Here is an 8,776-nt window from a genome sequence, read left to right as displayed (position 1 = left end):
GGAGCCAGTAATGAACTTAGTTAAAACATTTTGGGATGTTTGCTTTTCCTTCAAAAATAAATGTTTATTTGGTGGTGTTAGTCCCTCAACACGCTTTCTGTTGTTCTAGCTGTTGCTGCATGTCAACTTGAACCATGACAAATTTCCCAGTTTTCTTCATCTTTCCGTTTCCTTCTACTCCCCATCCCCCTTAGCACGAAGCATTCCGTTCCCACAAAGATTCAAGAATGCTGAATGCTTTCTGATAAATTATGCTCTTTCAATATATCCAAACATTTCAAAGACAATTTTTACAATTATCACAAGTGTTTAAAAAACAACAACCATATATCAGGTTCATTTGATCCCAAATTACTCTAAATATTCCCGTTTACTACACATTAGTTTTGATGTCTTGCACTGAGAAATATATAAAACAATCAACTATTAAACTTCAACCAGGACACATAACTGACCCATTTGTTGGTACATTTTAGATAATATATTAAATTGTATAGTCAGGCCGCAGAGAAATCCGTCTTTTTAAAAGCTACCCAGTGCTACTCCAGACCTGGGGCCATATGGTGGCTGCTCTGATGTATGATTTGTTTTAGCTGAAACATAATCTTTATCTTGTCTACAGAATGGGGTGTGAACAATACACTGGCAATTTCTGCTGCTTTTATTTCAACATTGATGAATACTGAGGCATCATGCTCTGGTAGACTCAACAAAACATGGGAAGACAGAAACTCTTGTCTTCTATTTTAAGCTCTGCCACTGGCTTACTGCCTGATATTGGGCAAATCACATTCCTTCTTTGTGTCTCAGCTTCTGCATCTATATAATAATACTTGCTTATCTCAAGTGGGTAATTTGAGAATGTAGTTTGTATTGTTTGTACACTGCTTTATGTGTATGTGTTTGTGTGTGTGTGTGTGGGGGAGGGGGAATTCTGTTGCCTGCATTACACAGGAGGTCAGATTAGACGATCACAGTGGTCCCTTCTGGCCTTGGAATCTCTGAATGCATGAGACCAGCTCCCCTTTGGGCAGCTTCTTTTGAATATTAATGCCTAAAATAATAATTGGCACTGGGCTGTGTTTTAACAGATTCCCGTGTTCTTTTGCTTTTACTCTGGCATTATCCCATACATCAAAGCTACCACAGAAGTTTATTTTTTCCCTTAAAACTGCAGACAAACTCATTGTTGATGAAACCAAAACAACAACAACACTGGCCAAGATTTTCAGAAGAGACTAGTGGTTTTGAGTGCCTCAGTTTTTGAGTGCCCTATTTTAAGGGGTCTGATTTTCAGATTGTAGATGCTCAGCACTTTCTGAATGTCAAGCCCCTCTGAGGTGTCACAAGTTGAGCACTCAAAATTTGACTTGCCCCAAATCACAATTTACTTTTGGAACCTTGGCCAATTGATTTCTGAATGATCGTATGGTGAGTTCTTTTCAACAACAAGCTGTTCAAGTTTTGCCTTAATGGAAAGAAACTATTAATAAGCATCACATTCCTCTGACATACCAAAGCATTTGCTCATCTGTATTTATGCATCTGTTCTAAGAAGAGTGTCTATTATATAACTCAGTGTTTTATCAACTAGCTTTTCAGTCTTTTCACAGGTGTATTGATACTAGAGAGAATAATGTTGTGTGGCCATAAAAATATATATAGTTGAGATCTACCTTCAAATTACTTCCTAAAGCCTTCCCCTTTATTATCTCTATGTTAATAATCACCGTCACTGTAGAACTATGAGTGAAAGAGAGGATTTCAATACAACACTCCTACTTGTCATGGTGGACACTCTTCACTTAATTACATCCCTGCCTATCAGCACCTAGTACTGCCTCTCTTGTACTTCATTCTCAACTTTGTACTTCACACATTTATCCTTAAGAAACTATCATTACATCATTATTTTGGATGTAATCATCAATTTATCTCCATTAATCTATCATGTCTTTACTGTTTAGACTTGCTCAGGAGGATTAAAATTTCATTTCAGTTTACCTAAATGTATCTTGCTTGGCAATTTCTAATCAAGCCTAAAGGAAAACAAGCCTCACTTCTCATTAGATCCTTAATAGGCTTGTAAATAATTCATGTGTTCTTGTTGAAAGGCTAGAATCACTTAAAGATTTTTCATTTGCCCTTATGAGACTCCTTTCTTGCCGTCGTTACAAGTTTAAGTATGTTTCTTTCCTCTTTCTCTCCATGTCTCTGTACATAATTTTACTTACAGAGCTTCACTGCTCTGCTTGTACTTTTGTCAGCTTCCTCTTCTCCAGAGGGTCCCAAACTGCAACTCGTTGATCACATAGTTCTGGTCCTCTTTATTTTCAGCTGCTAAATCTCATTAAAATAAGCTGATAGACATTAAAAAGTCTGAAAACTCCTCCGCTGCCACCATCTATTAAATAATCATATGGCTTGTCAATGATTACATAGATGGTGGAAGAACTCTTATGTGCCTAAGCCATGTGTTGTAAACGCAAATAGCTCCTTTGGAGCTCTGATACCCTAGCTGGGATCCCATGGGCTTTGGACACATATCTTACTTGGTATCTCCCTCACATAGACTTCCCATTCACCTCTGAGAAAAGCCAGGATGAGCTGGTTTAATCTGTCCAAATATATTTATTTATGGTTGCTTTTTTGTTCTTTATTTCAGTAGAGTGCAGTAGAAGACACACAATGTGCTCCTAGCCTTAAAGTCAGAGGTTAATACAAAGAAAGATAAAGGGGCTTATAACAGAGTGCAGAGGCCCTACTTGATTGCAAGAAAGCAAGAAATTAACTCTTTGCATATCTTTGACTTTTGTTCTGATTTCTGAGCCCTCTGTGATATTTTCCTACCATTTCTGACCCTCCCAAACACCTCCCTATTATTCTTTATCCCTTGGGTGTTAAGCTAAGACATTGTGATGGGGTGCTGTACTCAGCACTGGATGGCACTACCCTGTGGCGGTTCTGGGGATTAGCTCTGCGAGGCTGACGCTCCTTCCTGCGGTTGCCCTCTGTCTCTCTCTCCCAGTCTGCAGTCCCTTTCTTGCTCCAGGAGCTGCTGCAGCCTCGTCATGGCTCGGCCTTTCAGCCAGGTTGCTATGTGCTTTCCACTTCCAGGGGTAGTCTTTCAAAGTCTCTTTCCATAAGCGGCATCAGGCGTTCCTCACATCTGCTGTCCTGATTATGTCACTCTCACAGTGACTCCATCAGTCTTCATATCCACAGCCCTTAGCAATACCACTCTGCAGTGATTGGTAGGGGAACCCAGGCCCACCTTGTACTTTAGATTCCAGTTCAGGGTCCTGTAGTGAACAGTTAAGGTCTGCATCTACACCACCTTACTGCTCTCACCTCTGGATGTCTTCCTACTGTGCTTCTCCCTTACCACAGGGAGAGGAACTGCAGGTTTCCTCGCTGCTACTTCCCCACACTATTTCCAGCCTCCTAGCTTTATAAAAGTTCTGGCTATTCCCTCACCTTCTAATTAGCTTCATCCAGCCTAAATCTCTCCTGTTTGTATCCTAACTGGTTTATTGGACCCACTTGGCCTAATGCAGCTCTTGCAGGGCCAGTGTGGGAGTACACCCCATCACAAGGCTCTTTGAAAATGTACTCCTCATTCTCCATGGGCCTGGTGCTTATTACAAGTTAGGCTAAACAAATGTAATAATACAGAAGCAAGAGAGTCGATGGAAAAGGCTGGCTGTACTAGGTACTCTGGTAATTCTTCTCACCAAATATTAGCTGTTAAATAGTGTATTCAGTCTGTGGTTCAAATAGCTGAGCTCCCTCACTTTGTTATATCAACAAGTGAAATGATGATTGATTAAAAATGTTGATTGATCTAATCCCACCCTCCCACGGACAATCAACATTACATGCAGAGTCTTAATTCAACAGTTCAGAGGCAATAGAGAGAGTGACATGGAGAGAAAGATCACGCTGATCTCATGAAGGCAGAGCAAAGAAAAAATGACAAACACACAAAAAATTAACAACATTTGATGGGAAAAAAGACAAATATGTGAGTAGAGGACCATAAAGAAAGAAAGGTATGAAATGATGCTACATAAGAAACACAAAGTGAAACTGTGGTATGCAACCTGTCGTTTAAATCAGCCTCTGTACCCGATAAATGGAGGATAGCAAAGTAATGCCAATTTTTAAAAAGGCACCAGAGGCAATCCGGGCAATTTGAGGCTGGTAAGCCAAATTTCAGTACCAGGTAAACTGAATGAAACTATAATAAAGAACAGATTTAGCAGACATATTGATGAACACGATATGTTGGGAAAGAGTCAACACAGCATTTGTAAAGGGAAATCATGCCTTACCAATCTATTAGAATTCTTTGAGGGTGTCGACAAGCAAGTGGACAAGGGTGCACCAGTTGATACAGTTGTATTTGGTCTTTCAGAAAGTTTTTGACAAGGTCCACACCAAAAACTCTTAAGCAAAGTAAGCAGTCATGGGATAAGAGAGAAGGTCCTTTCATGGATTAGTAACTGGTTCAAAGATTGGAAACAAAGAGTAGGAATAAATCATCAGTTTTCACAATAGAAAGAGGCAAATGGGGGGGTTTCCCAAGGGTCTGTACTGAGACCTGAGCTGTTCAACATATTCATAAATGATCTGAAAAAGGGAGTGAACAGTGAGGTGACAATGTTTTCAGATAATATTAAATTAGTCATGATAGTTAAGTCCAAAACTGACTGCAAAGAGTTACAAATGGATCACACAAAACTGGGTGACTGGGCAACAAAATGGCAGATGAAATTCAATGTTGATAAGTGCAAAGTAATGCACATTGGAAAAAATAATCCCAACTATACATACCAAATGATGGCGTCTAAATTAGCTGTTATTACTTAAGAATGAGATCTTGGAGTCATCGTGGATAGTTTTCTGAAAACATCTGGTCAGTCAAGAAAGCTAACAGAATTTTACAAACCTTGAGGAAAGGGATAGATAATAAGACAGAAAATATTATAATCCCACTATATAAATCCATGCTATGCCCACACCTTGAACACCGCATGCAGCTCTGGTCTCCCCATTTCAAAAAAAGATATATTACAATTGGAAAAGGTACAGAGAAGGGCAACAAAAATGATTGGGGTAAAGAACAGTTTTCATATGCGAAGAGATTAAAAAGATTGGGACTGTTCAGATTAGAAAAGAGATAACTAAGGGGGGATCTGATAGAGGTTTACAAAATCATGAACGGTGTGGAGAAAGTGAATAGGGAAGTGTTATTTACCGCATCACATAACAGAAGAACCAAGGATTACCCAATGAAATTAATAGGCAACAGGTTTAAAACAGACATATGGAAGTACTTTTTCACATGCACAGTCAAACTGCAGAACTTGTTGCCAAGGGTTATTGTGAAGACCAAAAGCATAACTAGGTTAAAAAAAGAATTAGATAAGTTCATGCAGGATTAGTCCATCAATGACTATTAGCCAAGATGGTCAGGGACGCAACCACATGCTCCGGGTTTCCCTAAATCGCTGACTGCCAGAAGCTGGAACTGGACCACAGGGGATAGATCACTTGATAATTGGCCTATTCTGTTCATGCCTTCTGAAGTATCTGGCACTGGCCACTGTTAGAAGACAGGATACTGGTCTAGCTGGACCATTGGTCTGACCCAATACTTTTCTTAATAGCCGTGGTGTGGGACCTTGTCAAAGGCTTTCTGAAAGTCCAAGTACATTATATCAACTGGCACACTTTTGTCCACATGCTTGTTGGCATCCTCAGAGAATTTTAATAGATTGGTGAGATATGATTTCCTAAATAAACATAAATCCCTCCACCAAACACCATCATCTCATCCATGCATTGAGACCTGCAGTTCTGCTTGTCTAAGTGGCTCTGCGTGTGGAACTGGAAGCATTTCAGAGAATGGTAGCATGGAGGTCCTAAACTTTAATCTCTGACCTAGCAACCTAAATTTGGCCTCAAGGACCTCTCTCCTACCTTTCCCTATGTCATTGTTATCTACATGTACCATGACCACCGGCTCCTTTCTAGCACTACACATCAGTCTGTCTAGATGCCTTGAGAGATCCGCAACTTTTGCACCCGGTAGGCAATTCACCATGCAGTTCTCCTGGTCATCACAAACCCAACTATGTATATTTCTAATAATATTTCTAATATATTTCTGTTACTGTTATTTGTTTCTTCCTGCTAATGAGGGTCCCCTCCCCAGGGCCGGCTCCAGGCACCAGCATTCCAAGCAGGTGCTTGGGGTGGCAATCTGCAAGGGGCGGCAGTCCGTGTGTTTTTGCCGCTCCAAGCAGCGGGCCGAATTGCCGCTGCGGACGGCGGGGGCAGTCTGTGTGCAGTTAGGGCGGCATGCACATTTCCGGTGGCAATTCGGCGGCAGCTTCTATTATTCGGCTGCCCGCAGGGGCAATTTGGCGGCTTCTGTCTTCCGGCTGAAGACAGAAGTTACCGCCGAATTGCTGCCGCCGCGGAAATGCGTGTTCCGCCCTAAAGGCACATGGACTGCCCCCGCCGTCCGTGGCGGCAATTCGGCGCACTGCTTGGGGCGGCAAAAACAGTAGAGCCGGCCCTGCCCCTCCCACAGAGAGGAATCCTCAGTGCGAGAGGATACCATGACATCATCTGGAAGGAAGGTCTCTTAATATGGGATTGTTTCCCTCCACTCCAACTTGATGTTCTTGGTTGTGAATCAAATGGATACTCTGTATATGTCAGATTATTAATAAATATATTAATAACACAGGTAACATGAGCATCTTAATAGAATGGCCAAATCCTGCATTTGGATGCTCAAATAAGCACTTAATACCTACATTATTTTTATGCATTAATTCAAGTATCTGAATGCAAGATTTAGATTGTTTATTAAAGAAAGGAACATAGATTTGAAAACTGAGCTTTTTCTATGAGGAGTATTAGCTGCTTGTTTGCTTTGATATGGACCCTATATAGAAAAATTCATCTGGACATTTGGATCATGAGGTTACTGGTACTGGGACTAAAGAGCTGAGGATAAATAGGAGAGGATAAAAAGCCACCCAATGAATTCTGATAGCCTGCAGAAAAGATAGGTGGGGTAAGGGTTGCCATTATGCAGGAAATATTAAATAATGTAGATAATAGAATTCTCATTGTCAGACAGTAAAGCAGATGTGAACATTAATCAAAACAAAACTCTTCAACAGATGTCTGGAAAACCCTTTATTAGTGAAATTGCTGTAGCATGCCAGGTATGACAAAGCAGTTGAAGAAGAAATGTGCACATTTGTACTGTACATATTGTCCTGAGTGGAGTATGTTCATCCTGGTGGAATGAAGCCCTCATAATATATGCTTTGTGTTGCTTTTATATTGAGCCAGTTCTTGATTAAGAGACAGGCTCTGCAATTTGGAATGAACTATGTGTTTTTTGGCACTAGGTCCCAGGAACAGACACAGAGGAGTCTGGTTTGGGGCACTTTTCACTTACTGCCTCCTCCGCTTGTGGCTTTCTTCTACCCTTTTCCGTCCTCTCTCCTCCTATGATATTCCTTCACCATTCCCATGTTAATACTAACTATTGACCCAACTGAATGTATACTAAGTGAACAAACACTGCCTCTCAACTCTCTGCCAGTCGCTTCAAATTCATATGCATTACATTCACCATTTTAAAATAACGTGGTTGAATTGAAAAGACTGGTAGAGAGGGAGGAATTGGCACATCTGTGCACCTAATCAGCATTAAGTTAAGAGCAGAAGAGGCAAGTAGAGAAGATAGGAAGAAGAAATTCACTTGGGGGACTAGAGAGAAATGAGCATCCTCCATGAAGCAACCTACCTCCCAGCCAGTGCCCCCCCCCCCCCCACATTATTTTCCCATCAGCTGTAAAATGCTCCCAAGTACTATACCTAGAACAAGTTTCCCTCAAAAAGCATCCTTACTTCCAAGAGTGATGTCCAGTTTTTAGTGTTCAAAATCTGGTCACCCATGATTTTTTATGACGACCTGAACATTCACAGGTTCCCAGAGGATGACAAGAGATGGGACCATTCTTTCTAGAAACAGTCCAGCATTTCTTTCTCTAAGCGAGTGCAAGTCTGTGTATCTGCATGTGATTGCTCATATTCAGAGCTGCTACTCTCAATCAGAGTGATGGGGTTGTCTTTCCTTTCTAGTGTCTTGCACAGGTGCTATCTTGAGAGAGCATCTCAAACTGTCTTCTGACTTGGGGATTTGAAAACTGGTTCATCAAAAATTCTGTCTTACCCATTGTACCACTTGGGGTCCCTGTATCCACATTAGTATTATATTAATTGGAATAATCTTACATGTCCAATGTTTGTCTCAACATAAACAGACAAAAACATCTTTACAGACTAAAACTGAAACAACTGTCTTCAAGGGAGTTTGGTTTACATTAAAAAGTATTGAGAGCACCACCTACTGGTGAAAAATGTAGAACTGAAATGATTCTCTCTACGTTGCTATTTCAAAATGTGGGGAATAGTGTGGAAAGACACTATATTTGTCCTGGATAAGGAAGTTTTAAAATAAAATAAATAAATAAATAAAATAAAATAAAATATAAAAATAAAAATAAAAGTTTTCTATTCATTTGAATTCTTTACAGTTAAAATGTTTGTAAATATGTTATTTTATATATGAGACAAGGTGGGCGAGGAAATATCTTTACTGGACCAACTTCAGTTGGTGAAAGAATCAAGCTTTCAAGCTACACAGAGCTCTTCTTCAGAAGTAAAACATACTTCCTCACCC

This window comes from Emys orbicularis, chromosome 25, assembly GCF_028017835.1.
Source record: "Emys orbicularis isolate rEmyOrb1 chromosome 25, rEmyOrb1.hap1, whole genome shotgun sequence".
NCBI lineage: Eukaryota > Metazoa > Chordata > Testudines > Emydidae > Emys > Emys orbicularis.
This window is presented reverse-complemented; position numbering follows the sequence as displayed.